Source organism: Lynx rufus, unplaced genomic scaffold (genome assembly GCF_022079265.1).
Source record: "Lynx rufus isolate CCGP_SWC_20201006 ecotype Redwood Valley unplaced genomic scaffold, mLynRuf1.p SCAF_15, whole genome shotgun sequence".
Lineage (NCBI taxonomy): Eukaryota > Metazoa > Chordata > Mammalia > Carnivora > Felidae > Lynx > Lynx rufus.
In genome coordinates, this window is record NW_025814829.1 from 41,989,908 (window position 1) to 42,012,735 (window position 22,828).

General features: G+C 36.4%; 1 long non-coding RNA gene across 1 annotated transcript; it reads left to right on the forward strand.

Moving 5' to 3' along the window:
- Positions 1–2,640: 2,640 nt before the first annotated feature.
- On the forward strand, positions 2,641–15,636 carry LOC124510173 (uncharacterized). Its single transcript, XR_006961636.1, has 3 exons — positions 2,641–2,990; positions 7,337–7,431; positions 14,844–15,636. It is a non-coding gene; the product is annotated as an uncharacterized LOC124510173 (long non-coding RNA).
- Positions 15,637–22,828: the final 7,192 nt, after the last annotated feature.

Sequence of the window (22,828 nt, forward strand, 5' to 3'; positions counted from 1 at the left end):
AACTAGTTCTGCCTAGTAAAGCATGAGGAGAACTCTGGTGGAGGGCTATTGGCAAGCCCTCTCTGCCCTTGAATGACCTGTGTGAGTAAGTGTTGTCTAAAGCTGTGATAGGCATCTTCTAAGTAGGAAGGAGAGGCAGTGTAACACTGTGGTTGATAGAATGAACTATGGAGTGCAACGTTCAAATTCCAGCTCCTCAGTATGCTATTTTAGGACTTGGGCAAATAACAATCTCTCTGTGCTGACCTTTCCCATTTGTGAGCTAGGAATTGTGATAATAATTATAACTACCTAATAGTTAAGTGAAGCTTAAAGAAGTTAACTTCCCTGAAACAATGGGACTGCTAGAGGGTATTTGTTAGATATACCTGAGAACAAAACCCAGTAAAGTGAGGAGTAGACAGAGGGAAAAGTCTGGGTTCTGGAAGCCTCACCAAGCCACTGAACTACCTACTTTCAGATAATTTGACTTGTAGATAATAAATTCCTGCACTTAAAGCTATACTTAATAAGACATTCTGTTATTTTCAACTAAACGCATCTAAACTGGTATGTCTCACTCTACCAGTTTTCTTTTTCATATATTTGGTTTCTCCTTGGTCCTGTTTGAAGGTACCACAGGCATTTTCTATCCATTGGCTGATAAAGGATTTGTAACTCTTCCATTTCTTTGCCCACTCCCTAGTCATCTCATCAAGTTTCATGGCTTCAATTACTATGTAAGGACTTCCAAATATGAATGTATAATACAGATCTCTCTTCTGAGCTCTAAACTCATGTATAAAATGATTATTTTATCTCCATAGATATATTAGAGGCAACTCAATCCAACATTTTCAAAACTAGTGCTCATTATCTCTCCCCACCTCAATTCCAAAGCAAGTCTTCCATTCATGCTTTCTTCCTTGGTGAATGCATCACCGTACCCCCGGTGACCAAAGCCAAAACCACAAATTTGGATATTATCCTTAAATCCTTCTCTCCTTTTTCCATCCATATCCAAATCAACCATGAAGTCTTGTCAACAGATTCCCAGCACAGACACCACTACAGTGGGGGCAGAGTGAGCAAAGGAGAAAGACCAGATGGAGATTAGGTCAGTGAGGTAAAGTAGTAGGGCCATATCACAAAGGCCTTCTGGGCCTTTGGCTTTTCTCTTGATGAAATGGGAAGCCATAGGAAGAGTAGTGGGTTTTACACAAAGCATAATATAATTTGCCTTCTTTTTTGATAATATACTGAAGATTGGCAAGGACAGAAGCAGGCAGGCAAATTAAAAGACTGTTAAAATAATGCAGGTGAGCAACAAAGGTAGCTTGGGCCAGGGTTGTTGTAGATGTTAGTAATAAATGATTCCATTTTGGTCATTTTTTTAAGGAAGAGCCAATATGATTTGTTAACAGATTTATGTGAGGTGAAAGAAAAGAGAGGGAGCAAAGATTACATCAAGGTTTGGTCCCAAGTAGCTGGAAATATGGAGTTATCATTAACTGAGATTGGGAAAGATTACACAAGGAGCAGATTTGGGGAGGGAGTGTTAGAAGTTTATTTTGGAATATGTTGTTTGAAATGACTATTAGTAATCTAAGTGGAGAGTTTGAATAGACTATTCAGTAGACAATTCTGGATTCAGGGCTGGAAATATAAATTTGGAAATCGTTAGCACATAGACAAAATGAAACTAGATGCATAATCAAGGGACTGAATGTAGAGAGAAAAGAGAAATTGTCTAAGGACTGAGCCCAGAAGGATGCCAATATTCCTCAGAGCATCTGAGGAACAAAAGAGATTGGGTAAGATAATATAGGAAAGCCAGGAGAATGTGGTGTTCTAGAAGCCAAGTGAGGAAAGCTGTACAAAGATGTGGAAGCAAATACCTGTGAAGATTGCTGGGAGATCAAATAAGATGAAAATTGACAATTGACTATCAGGTTTAGCATTATCAAGGACAATGCTAATTGTGATCTATGCTAATTATATTTTACTTACTTTAATGTCTCATTTAGATATTTATCTGTTTTGGAAAGGCCTCTCTGACCCTGCAAAGCTGAGTTAAGAACCCCTCAAAGTGCAACATATCACACCTGTAATTTTACAGTCATCCTAAGGTTTTGAAGTTGCCCTTTTACTTATCCGTCTTCTCCTCTAAACTACATACGCCTCAAGGGCAAAGACTTGAGTGTGATCACTATTGTACCTTGCACAGTAACTGGCAAAGAGTAGGGATGATATTTGCCAAATAAAATTTAATTGCATTGCTTCTCATTTGTGCCAGAAAAGGCCATCCCTGCCAGGTTAAAAAAAAAAAAAAAAAAAAAAAAAAAAAAGAGGGTGGATAACAGGGAGTAGCCAGATCTAGTAAGTATCAGTGACGCATCCTTGGATGACAAAGACTAAGGTTTTCACCTCATTTGGTTAAATTCCGATGCAGAGAAGCTTGTTATGACAATCCAAAATGAGCTTCTAATGGAATATTTAGGTGTGCCGGTTACCTGGGGGCAAGAGAACAGCCCAAAGCCAGCTAAGCAAATTAGTGAGCAGGTGTCATTAGTCAGCCATGCCCACCTCAAGGATACCTTATCAATGGATAGCTTGTAATTTTCCTAAAGTTTTCATAAAAGAGGGGTCAACAAAGGGAGTGAGATGTGCATAGTTCAACTCTAAATTGCTAACTGAAAAGTTGGCCAAGACTTCATTGAAATGAAATGTTTTTGTTGGAATCAAGTATTACGAACTGGTTTCATTATTTCTAGAGATTTATATATTATTTTTCATATTTGCTTTTCGTGTGGAAGTATTCCTAAAAATAGGCTGTAGGACTGTTATAATAGTAATTAAATTAGCAATTGCATAATGGTGTTATTGATAATCAAAAGATTAAATAGTAATTGTAGTAGGTCATTTCGATTTTAAAGAAAGTAAGTGGCATACTCTAATAATGAAAACTATTCTAACTCTAGGTTTTGTTTCCAGGTCTTATAGAAGACTGGGTAAGTTAAATTTATTTCTTTTATTTTAATGTTTATTTATTTTAAGAGAGAGAGAGAGAGAGAGAGAGAACGAGAGGAGGGGCAGAGAGAGAGGGAGAGAGAATCCCAAGCAGGCTCCATGCTGTCAGTGTAGAGCCTGACTCGGGGCTTAGAGCATGAAGCGCGAAGGCTTGTCAGCATGAAGCCTGATGCAGGGCTTGATCCCACAAACCATGAGATCATGACCTGAGGCAAAACCAAGAGTTAGATGCTTAACTGACTGAGCCACCCAGGCACCCCTAAATTTATTTCTATACACAAGAACTGACCTTTAATTTTGAACTTTTATATAATAAGTTAATTTTTAATAGACTGCACCTTACTAAGTTACTCTTCCAATAAAGCATCTTTAGCATAATACTGTTTACATTACATATCTGTGCAATTACACCAGTATCTCTCATATACATATATGATATATTTATGGTAAGCCCTTATATCTATAATATGCAATAGTTACACTATTATATAATAATATACAATTTTTCAGACTTAATTCCATTAAAATTATCTCATTTGTTTGCTTGCTTGTTTATTATGTGTCTCTGTGGTCCTCTTCTTTTTTCCTAAGTAATGTTGCTTAACGACCAAGAACTTCAGATGCTTTCTGATGATTACTGACTCCTCTATCTTCTGTGTCCAGAATGATGCTTAATATGCACTAAATGTTCAGTAAATATGGGTTGAATGAATGAGGAAATAAATGAAAAAATATTCAAATAATATACAAAATAAAATGCTACATACATTATTGCTTCTTTCAAAATGCCATTGGCTTCTGAACTAATACAAGAAAGCAATAAAATTTTGTAGTCACTTACATAGTAACCTCTAGGATTTTTTTAAATTGAATATTGATGATTTATTAAACATTTAGTAAAACTTCATTGTCTTGAACTGATTAGCCACTTTAAACTCTGTTTTGAGAAAAACATGTATTATTTTGTATTTTGAGAAAAACAGATATTTTACTGACTTAGTGCCAGATTCTGTGTCAGATGTTAGGGATCTATAATCAAAAGTAATGATCCCCAAAGTTTGGTGATAAAACAAACACAATGAAAGTCATACAATACAGCATGACACGTGCTAAACCAGACAAATTTCTACCTTTCTGATCTCATCTTAATTACTCTTTTCTCTTGCTCACTATACTCTAGCCACATTATCTCAATCACACTCTTCCTATCCTTTAAACACCCCATAGATTCATACCACAGTACCTTTGCACTTGCTCCACTCCTCCCACCCCCGCCCCTGAATGCTCGCCTTCCATAGTTTTCAGTTGCTGGCTCCATCTTATTACCCAGGTCTTAGCAAAACTGTCAGCTCAGGAAGGCCTTCCCTGAATACCTTTTCTTCCACTTTGTCCCTAACTATTCTTTGCCACATCATTAACATATTTTTCCTTTATTTTTTAAAACAAAATTTAATTTTATGTTTACAATTTATTTTTTTTTTTACTGAGTATAGATGGTACACAATGTTGAATTAGTTTCAGGTGTACAACTTAATGATTTAACTTTATACATTATGCTGTGCTCATCACACATGTAGGTGCCATCTGATCTGTTACATCACTATTGCAATATCATTGACTATATGGCTTATGCTGTGCCTTTTATTCCTGTGATTTATTTATTCCATAACTGAAACACTGTATCTCTCTCTTCTCTTCACCCACCTAAGGATTATTTTTACATCCGTTAACACTTACTTTTCTGTCTCCATTCCCAAATACCTCCCCAATTCCATTGTAAGCACTCTCTCTAAAGTTTTTTTATATGCCCCTCTCCCCTCTCTCTTTCTCTCTCTCTCTCAAAATAAATAAATCAACATTTAAAATGGTTTCTTAAAAAATAACATTAATAAAATCCTGAATTAACATGCTATTTTAATATCTTTTAAAAAAATTGTTTAACGTTTATTTATTATTGCAAGACAGAGAGACACGGAGCATGAGCAGGGGAGGGGCCAACAGATGGAGAGACACAGAATATGAAGCAGGCTCCAGGCTCTGAGCCATCAGCACAGAGCCCACGTGGGACTCAAACACACAAATTGCAAGATTGTGACCTGAGCCCAAGTCGGACCCTCAACCGACTGAGCCACCCAGGCTCCCCATATCTTTTTTTTTTTTTTTTAATTTGAGGGGGTGGGTGGGAAGAGGAGAAAAATATTGGAACTGGGTTTCAAAGGAGAGAGAATCCCAAGCAGGCTCCATGCTCACCTCAGAGCTCAATGTGGTCCTCAATCCTACGACCCTGGGATCATTACCTGAGCCACCCAGGTACCCTTATTTCAATATTTTTTTGATACTTTGATATGTTAATCCTTAATATAGTTAAGTCAATAAATATATTTATTGATGAAGAGAGAAGGAGAATATTGTTAGTTTTTCTTTTATTCACTCTCTGTTGTTTGATTTGCCACGTAAACTTGTATTCTTAATGGAATATTTTTAATTCAAGAAAGTAGTAAAGAACAATGACAGAAATATCAATCCAGACAAAATTTACTCATTATTGATTGATATTATCCTGTTAATGGATGTTAACTATAGTTTGTTTCTTAGAGAATTACCTAAGGAATAAATATTGTAGATGGAAAAAAGACAATCACTGAAAACTTACATTTATATATCTCCATCTGTGAATTAGTTGAATAGATTTATAGTGTCTTGGGAAGGTACAAGTTAGCTTTTGAACCTCAATTTTGGCCTCTGTTTGTCAGTAATTTTTTTGCTATGATAGTTCTTTTTCATTTATTTTTTTTTCCATTATCAGGAGCTTTCAGAGTAACAATTATTTATGGTTTTAAAATTGTTCGCTTGTTACTATTTATATTCATTAACTGCTAAACTCTCAGGGAATATGTGCCTCAGGGAACTGGGGTAATTGTCCATGCTAACCAAGTACAGTGATAAAATGTTAGACAAATAAAACTTTCCACTTCTACTTCCCTTGTAGGAAGTTTATTAGCATTTACAACCACCATGATGTTAGGAACCAACACTTATTAGAAACCACTTTGTGTAGAAATACTACTGGCTTCATGCCAACTCTTGAGATGGAAATGACCAGTTGGCACTAAGCACAAATAGACTTTATTCTCATCTACTAGAGTCACCTAGACTTTAATTTAGGAGTGACTTTAGCAGTTACTAGTTCATGAGACAGCTAAGGCAGCCAGTATTTTCTAAACATTTCAGGAGTGTAGGGCACCTAGGTGGCTCAATTGGTTAAGCATCCAACTGGGTTTTGGCTCAGGTCATGGTCTCACAGCTTTGTGGGTTTGAGCCCCACATTGGGCTCTGCACGGACAGTGTGGGCCTGCTTGGGATTGTCTCTCTCTCCCTCTCTCTCTGCCCCTGCCCCACTTGCACTGTCTCTGTCTCTCTCAAAATTAAAAAAAAAAAAAAATCAAAAAACCACATGCAAAGAAATTTCAGGAGTGTTTGAGAATCTTGGTGAAAGGCAAGGCTTTGCTTATCACAGGGTTGTTCAGAAGTGAAAGGTGTTGACAATGTAATAAAGTGGCCAGTCCTTGATCTGAAAGCAAATGGTATTTTTTTTTAATGAAAGAGAAATTAAAACATGTTACCTTCACACCCATCTGTTAAACCATCTGTGCCCATAATAGATATAAAATTGATTGCTATTGAGTTTAAAAATTGTGGAAATTTGAGAGTCATTGTAACTTTCTGATTCTCTTTTACCTGATCTCTAGTATTTGGGGAAAATAATAGAAATCCCACAGGTCACTCTAAGGAAAATTAAAAAAAAAACCAATATATGTTAAAATGCTTTCACAAATGTAAAGCACATGTTGGGTTTTCTTTGTGACATATAATCTAGTAGATACAAGGGAAGAAGGATGTTGGTTTTCATCATTTTTTGACTACTTTTGCCACCTAACCCATATGAGTACAATGCCAATAAAAAAGATTGCTAAATTGTTTTAATCATGAACAAAACCTGCCACTGTTAGTCTCTTTCAAGAAAACTGAAACACATGACTCAGTAGAAACCTGTGTTTTCATCGTTTTCTTTGGCATATAAAAGCTGTGGGTTTGCAAAGACAGCATGTATTAAATATTTAACTTAATGCAAAGCATTGGAATTGGTATTTCCTTTCCAACATTTGCACATAATTAGTACCAAATTAGACTTTTTATTACATATTCGTTTTTCCATTTAGAGTTCAGAATGTAAACTAAAACCCCCTCTTTTGGGTATGTTTGTGTGTGTCTGGGTATGTCTGTGTGGGTAATATATATATATATATATATTTTTTTTTTTTTTCAGAATTCTTCAAGCAGATGTTCATCAACTACTTCTAAGAATTTGTGCTTATCATGATTAAACTAACTTTAAGAACAACATTTAAGGATGATAAACAGGTATCTTACTGTAAAAAGAAATGTCTCACTAAATTCGTCTTGAAAAATCATAATTTCTTTAGTCCTCATGAGAACTTATAGACTCTAGACAGATTTATAAAAGGTACCATTTCTGGCATTTATTTAGCAAGAGTTTGAAGTAACAATGATCTTTGAATGCTAATTAACTATATTATGCAGTTATAAATGACTTTTTCCCTTCAAGTTTCGAATACTGTCCATTCATCAGTCATAGACTGACCAAATCCCTGTATTCAATTGGTCTACATTTTGCCCGTCCAATATAGATAAGGCCTGTGCATTTTTCCTGGTTGGGAAACCACCTATTTGTTAGATATTTATTTCTAAACTTAAAAATAGAGAAGATAAATTTCAAAACATCAGCGTCCTACAAAACATATAGCTGAAATACGTATATAAAATTGTTCGGTTATTAATAAACATATATTCCTTAACTGCTGAGTTACCCAATTCATACTGCTCAGCAGCACAGTAATGCTGACTAATAAAAAAATCAGCATTTTTAATAAGCATTATGGTATTCTCTGATCTGGTCATGAAAATAATCAGGTGTTCACATGCCCCAGGTGAGTGCTAATAGGTGCCTCCCAAATTCTTGTACCACTTCTACTTCTTCAGGGACGATTTGGGTAAGGGTAGGAAAGAGAGGAAACACTGCAATTTGAATTTTGAATCTCTCTGCCTTGTTCCTTCATAAACCGAGATCAGCCTGTTGTGATCTTCACTTGATGAGCAAGTTGAATTATGCCTTTTAAGGAGCTGGTCAACATCAGTGTGGTGTCAGACTCAAATTCCAGTTTAAGTCAAAGCTTTTAAAACTAGGAGCTGGCTGAGAAAATGAATTGGTTACAACAACACATGGAAAATTTCAAACAATGTATTGATCGCCTCAGATCGATTGAATAGTACATGGCAAGTCTGGATCAAGAAACATGATATTCCCACAAATCCATAAAACTGCCTTTAGTCCCTAAGTTGTATTAGAATTCAGGCCCAGCACTGTTCTCATCTCTCCTAGCAAGGGGAGGCTATAGAAAACATAAATCCGGCCCTCAAATGCTAGCTTCACAGAGAAAATATACACGTGGATGCAAGAAGAAAATAATCAACAGTGAAATTATATATTTTTCTCTTAAGAACAACCCGAATTTAAGAAATTGAAATATAAAGTCAGGAGAGCATCAGAAAAAAGTTTACTGAAAACGTTGGCTCTTAAAGGTCTTAAAGAGTGAGTAAAAATTAGTCAATGATTCTCAACCCTGGCTATGTGTTTGAATTGCCTAAGGATCTTTTAAAAACTACCTGGGCCCCACCCTCTGAATTTGTGATTTAACTGGCCTGGGGTGTGGCCCAGGATAGTTTTACAAAGCTCTCAGGTGATTTTAATGTGCAGGCAGGGTTGAGAACCTTGGAGTAAGACAATGAAGAAGAAAAAAAGAAAGAGGGAAAGCAGAAGTTTAAGAACATGTGCCAATTCATTCACCCATTTACTCATTCAATAAAAATATTTATTGAGTGTCTACTCCATGCTAGTCATTGAACTAGGTGGTGGGTCAAAGTAAAATGATTGAGAAATGATGCTTGGAGTTTTCCATCTAGTAAAGAGATTCATGTAAAAACGAGTTATTACAATGTACAGTGATACTTCACAGAACATTACAGGACAATGATTATCTTTTGGTCGTTGTTGCTTAGTGCATTGGTTCTCAAGCTAGTAGGCAAATTGGAATCACCTGAGGAGCTTTAAAAAGTAATGTTTTCTGGGGGTGCCTGGGGGCTCAGTCAGTTAAGCATCTGACTCTTGATCTCAGCTCAGTTCTTGATCTCATGGTTAAGAGTTCAAGCCCTGTATTGGCTCCACACTGGGCATGAAGCCTACTTAGAAAGAAGAAAAAAAAAAAAGTAATGTTTTCTGGATCCCAAACCCAGACACTCAAATTGGATTGGCTTTGGAATCCAAATTTACTTATTTTTAAGTGTTTATTTATTTATTTTGAGAAAGAGAGTGTGTGCACACATATGAGCAGGGAAGGGGCAGAGAGAAAGAGGTAGAGAGAAGAGAGAGGGAGAGAGAATCCCAAGCAGGTTCTGCACTGTCAGACCAGAGACTGATGCAGGGCTCAAACTCACGAACTGTGAGATCATGACCTGAGCTGATATCAAGAGTCAACGCTTAACCGACTGAGCCACCCAGGTGCCCTGGAATCCAAATTTAAAATAAAAAACAAAACGAAAACAAAATACCTCTCTAGGTTATTTCTATACACAGTATTCGACTAGATGAACTGGAGGGATAGAAGTAAAAGGTGCATTTGGGAGTCAGATTAAATTGCCAGGCAAAATAAGGGATCTGGCAGAGGGATCTGGAAATCACCACACTGAATGATTGACTTCTTGAAATTTCCCTATGATCCAAGGAAACAACAATTTGTAGAAGTGTTCTTTGGCAACTAAATGCAGAATAGAATATGGGATAGAGTTCCTGAAGGTGATTTATCATTAGGTACAGTGCTTAGTGTCCCAAGAAAATATTTTAATTTACTTATGATCAGAAGGAAAAAACTTTAGGTCAAAGAAAATGTTTTAATATATAATATTAGCATATTTTTTCTTTTTAACCAGCATAGTCATAAAGTAAAATTTTTAGTGTGTGTGTGTATGTGTGTGTGTGTTTTGGGGGGAGTTGGCTGTTGGGAAGGGAGGTAAAGGTCCTCAAAGACAAAAGTGCTTAGGTCAGTGGAAGTCATAATGTAGTCCTAGGTTAAAGGATAATCCAATACCAACTAATTTTTAAGTTCTGTTAGGTATATGATTTGAACAAACAAGCAAGCATTTGCTTTCCTATTCCTTTAAATTATTTCCACCTTCATTTTGCAGAACCAGAATTCGAGGGTCAAAACTTTTATTTATTTTATCTTATTAGAATCCCTAGCTCCATGCTAGAGAGAGCTGATTAAATGAATCAAAAGGTTTGGTTTCCAAGGGCCATATACTTTCAGAGGACATATGGTTTCCCTCTATCCGGAATGCTTTACCCCTTTTGTCCATTTGGGGAACCCCTAATATGCTTCTTCAAAACTTAAAATATTTAAATTTTGTGTGCAATATTCTCTAGCCTCTCCTGCCACCCACCTAAAGTAATCATTATGACTGATCAGTCCCAACATTTTGTTTATCCATTGGTATTGCATACTAACCAATGCATTATACTTAATTAAGTGTGGGTCAGTATCTTCCAACATGACTCTCAACATCCTGGTTTATTCACTCCTGTGTTCTTATGCTAGAGCATCATTCCTAACATGTAATACATACCTCAGAATATCTGTCCATTAATGCAGTAGGTCCATATATTATTAAATGTAATACTGCACAAACTTGGACTGTTCTTTGGAGAAAAGTTAACTAAATGAAGCAAAGTTCTGGATAACAACACTGTTTTAATGAAGTGAAATTAAATTACTTCTCAAAGAATTCCCACTTCCTGTAGGCTAAGATACAGATAGGTAAAGACCTCATAGTTCTTGATAGATCTCAAATAATTTTTTTTATATTCATAATTGACCATTCCAAAATAGAAAGACCTCAGCAAAAAGCCATCGTTTCTTGAATTTTATTTTTGAGCGAGATTTTGGACATTACAGCATATGCTGTACTTCTCTTTCTGCCAGAGTTGAAAGATGTATAAACCACATTGGCCACACATCTAAAGAAACTTGAAAAATGTAAACTAATCATTCTTCGATCTATGATAACCTTTCTTCATAAACTTGTTTTTAATAGATCCATCTGTTCACATTTAAAATACACTTCCTTTATCTCAAGTATGATCAGACTGAAGGTTTGGCTATTCATTTGTATTTTCCAGGAAGCCCCAAGTTCCAAAGTGCTATTTCAGCTGGGACACTTGTATAAAAGCCGGTTCTATTAAAGAAGAAAGAGGAGTATTTGAATTATTTTTAATCTCTAAGCCAGTTATTTTTAATCTAGTCCCTAAAGAGGAATTATATTCACTGGAAAATGGTCCACCATACCTCAACCTTAATATCAATTATGCTCGTTTTGCCTCTCCAGAAAGTATGCAATCGCTTTTTACCATGATAGCTTTGGGTCAGAAATGATCTCAAAAGAGTAGACACTAAACTGAGGTTGAGAAGGAGAATTTATTCAGTTGAGTTGAGAGTCTTATGGGTTGCTGTGGAAAGGTTTGGAGGCGGAAATAATGGAAAAATGGATCAGGTGGAAAGGCATTATAAGAGAAAGAGATGAAGAAAATTGGAAAGATTCGGATGTTCTAAAAGAACCACATTTGGGGTGCCTGGGTGGCTCAGTAGGTTGGGCATCCGACTTCGGCTCAGGTCATGATCTCGCGGTTCGTGAATTCGAGCCCCACGTCAGGCTCTGTGCTGACTGTTCAGAGCCTGGAGCCTGTTTCAGATTCTGTGTCTCCTTCTCCCTCTCTCTCTGTCTCTGTCTGTCTGTCTCTCTCTCTCATTCTGCCCCTCTCCCACTCATACTCTGTCTCTCTCTCTCTCAAAAATAAATACATGTTAAAAAAAAATTAAAAAAAAAAAAAAGAACCACACTTGGCCACTCAGTGTGGCAGGCATGTGTGTCATCATGAAATCAGTGGACCTTCAGGTTCCAGTGGAAATTTGGTATCACATCAGGTCTAGCTATGAGAATGGCAAGGTTTTTTAGGCAGAGCTGGAATAAGTGCTCAAGGATGTTTGCTGAACTGAACACCAGAGAAGAGAAAAACAATCCATGACCACAAGAGGTTCACAGTCTACTAGTAGTTTGAGGCATGACTCCAACAGAGGCAGGTGAAGAGTAGGGGGCCTGATGGGCTCATTGGCACAGTGTTGTTTATCAATGATATGAGGAATTAGGGTATAACTGATGTTAAAGGGAAATTGTTAACCTTCTGTGTAGGGAATGGAACAGACTCAGAGGGGAGACTTAGAACTGAGAACTTGGAGATCATTATGCCAGCCATCTCATTAAAAAAATTTTTTTTTTAAGTTTATTTATTTTGAGAGAGAGAGAGAGCAAGAGTATGGTAGGGACAGAAAGAGAGGGGAGAGGGAGAATCTAATGCGGGGCTCAAACTCACAAACTGTGAGATCATGACCTGAGCTGGTCTGACGCTTAACGGACTGAGCCACCCAGACTCCCCAAGCCATCTCTCTTTTTTTTTTTTTAAAGTGAAAATAGCAGCATGGTGCAGTGGTTAAGAACATGGGCTCTGGGGGGTAAAACTACCTGGGTTCAAATTTGATTTCTACCACTTATTACTTAACCATTCAGTGTCCAGTTTCTTTAATAGTAGAGCAGAGGTAATACATAGTGTCTACTTTCTTGTTGTGAGAATAATTAACACAACTAAAATGTTGAGAACAGTGGCTGGCTTGTAATAACTGCTCAAAAAATGCTAGCTAGAAGCATATCACAGTTTTCATATTTGCAGTTGCAGAAACCTGGGTAGGCATTTGCAGATACAGACTGACTTATCTCCAGATTTCCAGTGCTTTCCCATTTTGGCCTTGTTGGTGTTTAAACATTAGTTAAGTAACAGAAATTAGTACTTGCTCCTGCTCTTTTGCTTTTTTGTTTGGTTTGGATTGTTTTCTGGTAACTTGTATAACTTTATTAATTAATTTATTAGAGAAATAATTTTTTATTCAATAAATTCTTTTCCCTGAAGATTGTAGAAACTGTTATATTTATAGCAGTGGCAAAACTGACTGAAGCAACCAACATAGTGAAATCCCTACATGTTGAAAGGCCTTGCCTGCTAAACCTTATTTTTGGGACCTCCCAGCAACTGGCAGCAATAGACCTCCTTGCAAAGCAGCACGGCCTCAAAAAACCTTCTGCCTTGCCAAAGTCTAGCTGAGAACAGTTGACCTGTCAGCTCCTACCTCTGGGCTCAGAATCTCCTGCCCTTTTAGAAACTGAAGTAGGTCTATATTGGCTTCAGACCCAGGACCACACACATGTGTGCACATGTACACACACACACACACACACTCCAAAATACACAAACACATGTCCTGACACCTGTGAGCTGAACTGTCTGTAAGAATTGTACTTAAGGACACAATACTGTAATTTGATATTAACTGGATCCCAGTAAAAAATAAATGGCACAATCAGAGTGAGTACGGAGAATTTAATAAAGGCACTATTTACAAATATGTGGGCGATGTTTCAGGGAAGCAAAAACTGTTGGTGCAATACTTTGCCTGAAGCCTTCACCATCTTTAGGCCTGAAGGAAGGGGTAAAGGATGGAAGGAATTATCAGGACCTGGAGAGAGTGCTTCATAGAGAAGGCTACTCAAAAGTAGCTGTGGCCTCCCTTAAAGGAAGGCAGTCATCTTAAGACCACTTGGCAGGGAGGAAAGTCTAGAATATTGCTGTATGTCCACATTTCTCGTGCTCTTCAGATTATTGCCAGTGCCTCCCATGGGCTCAACCCAGTCCTTGTAGGTCAGATTCCTCGGACAAAAAGTAGGGTAGAGATTATATCCACAGGGGTGTGTTACAACTCCTTGGTTGCTCATTATCAATTCTTTAAAAAAAATTTTTTTTAATGTTTATTTTTGGCAGAGAGACAGAGCATGAACGGGGGAGGGGCAGGGAGAGAGGGAGACACAGAATCCGAAGCAGGTTCCAGGCTTTGAGCTGTCAGCACAGAGCCGGACGTGGGGCTTGAACTCAAAAACCACAAGATCATGACCCAAGCCAAAGTCGGGCGCTCAACCAACTGAGCCACCCAGGCACTCCACTTATCATCAATTCTTTTTTTTTTTTTTTAATTTTTTTTTTAACGTTTATTTATTTTTGGGACAGAGAGAGACAGAGCATGAACAGGGGAGGGGCAGAGAGAGAGGGAGACACAGAATCGGAAACAGGCTCCAGGCTCAGCCATCAGCCCAGAACCTGACGCGGGGCTCGAACTCACGGACCGCGAGATCGTGACCTGGCTGAAGTCGGACGCTTAACCGACTGCGCCACCCAGGCGCCCCAATCATCAATTCTTAAGTGGGTGAAAAAACTGCAATCCTCAATGCGTAGAGTATGGAAAGTCTATTTATTGTCATATCATTGTGGAATGATACCAATTTTGTCATGTTCTCATCTCCAACCTAAAATGTTAGCCATAATCAATGATGTTCAAATAAAGTCTCAAGAAAAAAGGGAGGGGTGTGAAGAGGTAATTGACATAAAATGTGCCTGCTATTCTTCCTTCTGTAGCTGGACACAAGTCTTCCATGAATTAATTACTGGTTCCCTCTTTCGCCATATATTCCTGTAGCCAGGTTCTCTTCTGGTACTAAATATTTTAGGAAGCAATTTATTAATGCTAAATAATTTTTTTTTTCAGGAACTGGAAGAAAAAGCAATGCTTCTGAAGGGGAGCAGAATTTGCCAACTGAAAATCTGACTCTTTGGCTTACAGATTAATTTTAGGCTGATTATCTTTAGCAAGAGACATAGGAAAGCTCTGAAAACTGAAAAGAAGTTTCTCTTTTGTAAAAGACATCGCGACATGTATAAGAGATGTCTCTTTTTCTAAGGGTGTCTCCCTGATGCACCAGACAGAGGGATAACTCTTAAATTGCTAGAAATCCTTATCAACAGAGGAGGCAATGACATGAATCTGCATAACAACCTTACCCTTTTTGACTGTGCTTCTCCTGGTAAGCTCTCATAACAGCCTTCCTTTCTTACCCCCCAACATCTTCTTTTGTCTTTAACTGGAGATATAATTTAAAGTGGTGGATTAGGCCATTCCAGGAGCTGCTCAATTTTCCAGAGTAACTCCCATGTGTACAGGAGGCATACGTGTTACTAAACTTTTGTTTGTTTTTCTCCTGTTGTTTTGCCTTTTCTTACAGGGAGTCCCTTCTAAGGAGAAACTAGAAGGGTAGAGAAAAAAGTATTTTACCTCCCATCAGTCCCCAACTTATGTAATGAGGCCAGTATTACTCTGATGCCAAAACCAAAGTCATTGTAGGAAAAGAAAACTACAGAACAGTAATCCTCATCATCTTAGATGCAAATAGCCTTAATAATATATAAGCAAGTCAAATCTAATAAAATACAAAAATAATATTTTGGTATGATCAGTAGATAAAAGGTCAATTCAACATTTGAAAATTAATGAATATAATTCACTAGACTAACAGATTTTTAAAGATTATATGATCATCTCAATAGATGTATAAAGAACATTTGATAAAATTCGACATTCACGAATGAAAAAAGGACTTTCAGCAAAATAGAAAGTGAAGTGCCCTACTTGATAAATAGAACCTAGGAAAATCTACAGCTAACATCATATCTCATGATGAAAGATTGAATGCTTTTCTTCTAAGATTGGCAATAAGTTGTTGGGGAGGAAAAATTCCCTCTGCCCTTAGTCTTCTGGACTAAGAACCCAAGTGACATGATTAACAAGAGAAAATCAAGTTTAATTTCATTCATATGAGGAAGCACACAGACATGAAAATCCCAAGACAGTCAACTAACAGGAGGTTCATACATGACATCCTGAGCTAAAGAGAGGAGTAGGGATCTGGTGATACAAAGGGAAGAACACCATTAGCAGCAAGATGAAAGGAGATGTTTGGAAAACAAAGGTTGCCCTGTTATGCAGATAAGTTTCTTAGGTAAAGAGGAATATCTTTTAATAGCTCTCTTCCTGTTATGGGCAGGCAGTTAAAGGGGAGGTTGAGAGCTTTTCCTGTATGCTGGATTTTCATTCCTTTTAACTCAAAATATTCTTCACACCAAAATGGCTCATCTTAAGGTAGCCTGTCCTTGACCTCTACAGTTCCCCCTCTGAAACTTCCATGAAGTTTTACACATTAAAAATTGAGTTGGTAGAGGGGCACCTGGTTGGCCAGTCTCATGGTTCATGAGTTCTAGCCCCACATCTGGCTCACTGCTGTTATCCTGCCAGTGCAGAGCCCGCTTCATGTCCTCTGTCCCCTTCTCTCTGACCCTCCCCCACTTGCACTCTACCCAAAATAATAGTTTTTAAAAAATGAGTTAGTAGATCGTCCTGTCTTACTGATTTAGTCTCTTAGTCCTGACAATACGTCACTTCGATTAAACTCATTTTAGGAGGCAGGATTATGTTCTCAAAGTTAAGCCTATAGTTTAAGTAATCAGGTATTGAATAAGAGGGACTTCTATGGAAACGCTGAATCAAATTAATTGAATCAAAATAATTTAATCAAATTATAAACCAGTTTCTGAGTTCTGAGAGTAGCCAATCAAGATTTTTAGATGTCAGTTTAGAAGTGTTTTCAGATAGAATGAAAGCTGGCAGTGGCAATCTCACATATTTTCCTTGTTTATAGTTCAAATGTTTCTGATTTTTTTTTTTTGAGTGGCCCGTAGGACAACAGACATTCAAGTTGTCTTTGTGTGAGCTATTATGGTGATTTCTCTGAAGCTTACATCAAGTTAATCATACTTAGTTTGCAGGGCATCAAGAAAAAAGGGCAATTTGAGTTCTCAAATAATTCCAAGTCATAAAGGTGGGAAAAAAATGAAAAATGTGAGTTTGGAGATGTACATCCAAGACATTGGGAAAATAAATTAACACTAATTTATTTGCAAAGTAAGTCTAGTTTTAAAAATAACTTGGCCTGATTATTTACGTAAGTGCAACAAGAATAGCAGTTGACCATATAGGCTCTTTAAAACTTTTTTTTTGCTGAAAAAATTCTTAACAAAATATTAGCAAACTGAATCCTACCATAATCAAGTGAAATTTCTTTCTGGGATACAAGGGTGGTCCAATATTCACAAATCAACTAATGTGATATTGACATCAACAAGAGAAATGATAAAAACCATATGATCATTTCAATAGATACAGAAGAAGCATTTGACAAAGTACAACATTCATTCATGATAAAAACCCTGAAAAAGTAGGTTTATGGAGAACATACCTCAACATATTAAAGGCCATCTATGAAAAACCCACACCTAACATCAATTCAATGGTGAGAAACTGAGAGATTTTCCTCTAAGATCAGGAAAAAAAAAAAGATCAAAAAAAGATCTTCAAGGATGTCCACTCTTACCACTTTTATTCAACATAGTACTGGAAGCCCTACTCACAGAAGTCAGAAAAGAAAAAAATAAAAGGCATCCAAATTGGTAAGAAGTAAAACTTTCACTATTTGTAGGTGACATGATACTATACATAGAAAACCCGAAAGACTCCACCAAAAAGCTACTAGTACTCATAAGCAAATTCAGTAATGTCACCAGATTCAAAATCAATATACAGAAATCTGTTGTATTTCTATACACTAATAATGAAGTAGAAAGAGAAATTAAGAAAACAATCCCATTTACAATTATGCCAAAAATAATAAGAAACCAAGGAATAAACTTAACCAAAAAGGTGAAAGATCTGTACACTGAAAACTATAAAACATTGGTGAAAGAAATTGAAGATGGAAAAAATAAATGGAAAGATATTCTATGTTCATGGATTGAGAGAACAAATATTGTTAAAATGTCCATAGTACACAAAGAACTCTACAGATTTAATCCAACCCCTAACAAAATACCAATGTCACTCTTCACAAAATAAATAATTTTAAAAATTGTAGGGAATCACAAACAACCCTAAATAGGAAAGAGATCTATTTTTTTTTAATTTTTAAAAAATGTTTTATTTATTTTTGAGAGAGAGAGAGACAGAGACAGAGCATGAGTGGGGGAGGAGCAGAGAGAGAGAGGGAGACACAGAAGCCGAAGCAGGCTCCTGGCTCTGAACTGTCAGCACAGAGCACGATGCAGAACTTGAAATCACGAACTATGAGATCATGACTTGAGCTGAAGTCAGATGCTTAATCGACTGAGCCACCCAGGCACCCCATAGCTAAGAAATCTTGAAAAAGAAGAACAAAACTGGAAGTTTCACAATCCCAGATTCCAAGATATACTACAAAGCTGTAGTAATCAAAGCAGTATGGTACTGGCACAAAAATAGACCCATAAATCAATAGAACAGAATAGAGAGCCCAGAAATAAACTCACAATTATATGGCCAATTAATCTATGACAAGGGAGGCAAGATTATGAAGTGGGAAAAAGATAGTCCTTTCACCAAATGGTACTGGGAAAAGTAGAAAACTGCATGCAAAAGAAAAAACTGGACCTCTTTCTCACACCATACACAAAAGTAAACTCAAAATGGATTAAAGACCTACATGTGAGACCTGAAATCATAAACATCCTAGAAAAAAAACATAGGCAGTAATTTCTTCAACACCAACTGTAGAAGTATTTTTCTAGATACATCTTCTTTGATAAGGGAAACAAAAGCAAAAATAAACTATTATGACTACATAAAAACAAAAAACTTTTGCACAGCAAAGGAAACCATCAACAAAACAAAAAGACAGCCCACCAAGTGGGAGAAGATATTTGCAAATAATATATCTGATAAGGGATTAATATCCAAAATATATAAAGAACTCATACAACTCAACACCAAAAAATAAATAATCCAATTAAACATAGGTAGAAGACATGAATAGACATTTCTCCAATGAAGACATATAGATGGCCAGTAAACACATGAAAAGATGCTCAACATCACTAACCATCAGGGAAATACAAATCAAAACCACAGCAGCATTGTTGCAGCTTTGTTTACAATAGGCAAAATATAGAAGCAACCCAAGTGTCCAGTAATAGATGAATGGATAGAGAAAGTGTGGTATGTATATATACAATGGAGTATTACTCAGCCATAAAAAAAGAATGAAATGTTGCCATTTGCAAAAACATGGACAGATTTAGATGGTGTAATGCTAAGTGAAATAAGTCAGAGAAAGACAAATATCTTATGATTTCACTCATACTGGATTTATGAAACAAAACAAATGAACAAAGAATAAAAACACAAAAAAAACCCCCAAAAAACCCAGACTCTTAAACATAGAGAACAAGCTGAGGGTTGTCAGAGAGGAGGTTGGTGGGGTGATGGGTAAAATAGGTGAAGAAGATTAAGAGTACATTATTGTGATAAGCACTGAGTAATGTATAGAATTGATGAATCATTATATTGTACACCTGAAACTAATATAACACTCTATGTTAATTACACTTGAATTAAAAAAAAAAAGAAACAAAAACAAACAAACCTGTTTTGCTGAAACTTTTCATAAGGAGTCTCCAAGTTGAATTTTCAACAGCCTCTTGGGTCCAGAAGCCAGCCCACTTGCTATCAGACTTCCCCTTCAATACCTATAGATTTGGGTTAATTCCTCTCTTCTTGAGGTCCCCAAAATATTCTTAGGTTCTTGCACCTGACAGAAAGTGACCTTCCTTACTTACATGGTAAGACTGTTGGGAACTCTGTAAGCAAGGTATCAGGATGATATATTTATTCTTTTTCTTTTTTTCAGGATGATATATTTTTCAAGGGCTTCATTGGCTCCATAAAATCAACCTTAGCTCCTTAGAGCTGTCTGGTCATATCTGAAACTATGGGTATCTCTCTCAAATATGACATTTCAGTTAAACCTTTAGTAATATAACCAATGATTCCAATTGTGTCCTGTCATAAGGAGAACAAATACTTATTGGATATTAGACTTCGAGAGATTTAGGTTAAGAGAAAGAATTTCCTTAAATCTGGAAAAACAAAACATTTTTAAAGTCAGCAGTGTTTCAGATAAAAACATTAATTAACCTTCTAAGTTTTTTCAGTCCCATATTATTGACTCTTTTCTCTGAATCCAGTTTTACCACTAGTTCAGAAATTCTAACGTAGTTCAGCTTTATGATCTTATCAAAAAACTGTACTCAAGTTTGTTTATAAGCCTTATTGAAGATGAAATACATTTGCCATAGGATCAGAGTAAAACAGTAACTTGTATATAATAAAACTTAAGAATGGCCATGGTTAAAGATCTGATTCACGTTCATTACAGTGCAACTGAAAAAGGAATTTGGCTATTTCTGTGACATACAACACTCCAAGACAATAACATACCAAGAAATCAGATTTCTAGGAGTTTTGTACAGTTTTAGAATGCTTATTTTAATAACATATATCTACACAAATATAGTCTAAGAGTGTTATTATCACTTATTTGACAATGCTTCCTATGTAATTTAACATGCCAAGTAAGTCCCAATTACTTTAATTTTTCACAGAAATCTTTGAAATGTTCCAGGAACTTCTGGAAAATTTTACTTAGATTGTGGGCAAAGGATTTCATTTTAGAATTTGACTTTGGGAAGTATGCTAAAAATATCCAAAGACTGGAACATTTGATTAAATAGGATCACAAATCATTAAAAAATATTTAATTATTTATATGACCAAAGTGACAATAAAAGATTTTAAGGGCAAATATATAAGGTTACATAATTGTGAGCAAAATTTAGCTCTTTTGATATTTGTGGAATCAAAGACCTGGTAAACATATGAATTACTTTGGCAAAACACAGAATCCTTATTTTCTAGGCAGATAATTTTAAAGTAAAGAAAAACTTTTCTTTACAATTTTTTTATTAAGAGCAGACCAATAGTTTAAGAAAATGTCCTTTTAGCAAAGAGAAAACAATATGTATTTTTTGTATATTTTTGATATTTTGTCTGTATATTTTTGAAATTAAATTAATTTTTGAAATTAAAACTCATTTACTTAAATTTATCCTAATCTCAGCCAGCCCTGACCACATCTAAAATTCCTCTCCAAAGATTCTTCCTCCATAAACATTTTACAACTTTCTTTTTTATGTTCAGATTTTGTCCTAAGTTTGCCCTCATTAAGTAACCAGCCTCACTTTAGGACAAATTTGTTTTCTTTTCTCTCAACAAAAATGTTTTTATTCCCTTTTTTATTAAGTTTAGTTGGTTATTTTGTGTGTGTGTGTGTGTGTGTGTGTGTGAGAGAGAGAGAGAGAGAGAGAGGGAGAATATGAGTGGGGGAGGGGCACACAGAGAGGGAGAGAGAGAGAATCTTAAGCAGGCTCCACGCTCTGTATGGGGCCTGATGTGGGCCTCTATCCCATGACACTGGGATCATAACCTGAGCTGAAATCAAGAGTCGGATGCTTAACAGACTGAGCACCCAGGTGCCTCTTTATTCCTTTTTTTTTTTTTTTTTTTTACCAAAACACATATCTTACTTTCCTCACGTATAAAGTTGTTTCCTTTCTTATTTTCAATAGTCTTAATTACATTTATTAGAATCCTTAACTCTTAGAAACCTTAATTTCTAGTGAAAAGTAAGCATGAAGCAGTTGTGGGTTGTCTGCTATGCCAGTGTTCTTTAGATTGGCGAATTTATAAACACATTTCATAGTTTCTAAAAATGTGCTTTTTCATACCACAATTTAAAAAAAAATTTTTTAATGTTTATTTATATTTGAGAGAGAGAGAGACAAAATCGGAGCAGGAGGGAGGCAGAGAGAGGAGACACAGAATCCAAAGCGGCTCCAGGCTCTGAGCTGTCAGCACAGATCCCAACATGGAGCTGGAACTCAGGAAAAGTGAGATCATGACCTGAGCTGAAGTCGGACGCTTAACTGACTGAGCCACCCAGGCGCCCCTCATAACACAATTTTTAAATAAAGCAGAAAACATCTTAATTAATAGGCCCAAATTTATCTTTAGTTTTTCTGTAATAAGAAAATATTAGATAAACCTATGTCCTGTACTTAATGTCTTATTATTTTATCTTTTTTTGGAAATGATTTAGATTATTTAATGAATCTAACTTAACTCATCATTTAATTTAATTAGCAAAACTGTAAAGTCAGGTTGAGGCATCTGGGTGGCTCAGTTTGTTAAGCATCTGGCTCTTGGTTTCCACTTAGGTCATGATACCACAGTTCATGGGTTCCAGTTTCACCCACGTCAGTCTCTACACTGACATTGTGGAGACTGCCTGGGGTTCTTTCTTTCTCTGCCCCTCCCCACTCAAGCTCATTCTCTCTCTTTCAAAATAAATAAATAAACTTAAAAAAAAATTTTAAAGCTTCAGGTTATGAAGGATTTTGGAAGCTATTTAAAAGTTTACCTACAAACCAAGGCACTTGGGTGGCTCAGTCGGTTGAGCGTCAGACTCTTGATATCAACTCACATCACGGTCTCAGGGTGTGGGATTGAGCCCTAAGTCAGGCTGTGCTCTGAGCATGGAACCTGCTTGGGATTCTCTCTTTCTCCCTTTCTTTTTACCCCTCCCCCACTCATGCTGCCTCACTTTCTTTCTCTCTATAAAATAAATAAATAAACTTAAAAAAAAGTTTACCTACAAACCTTTTAATTTTATTTACATCTATCTAATTTACTTGTTTTTAACAATTATGTTTAGACTA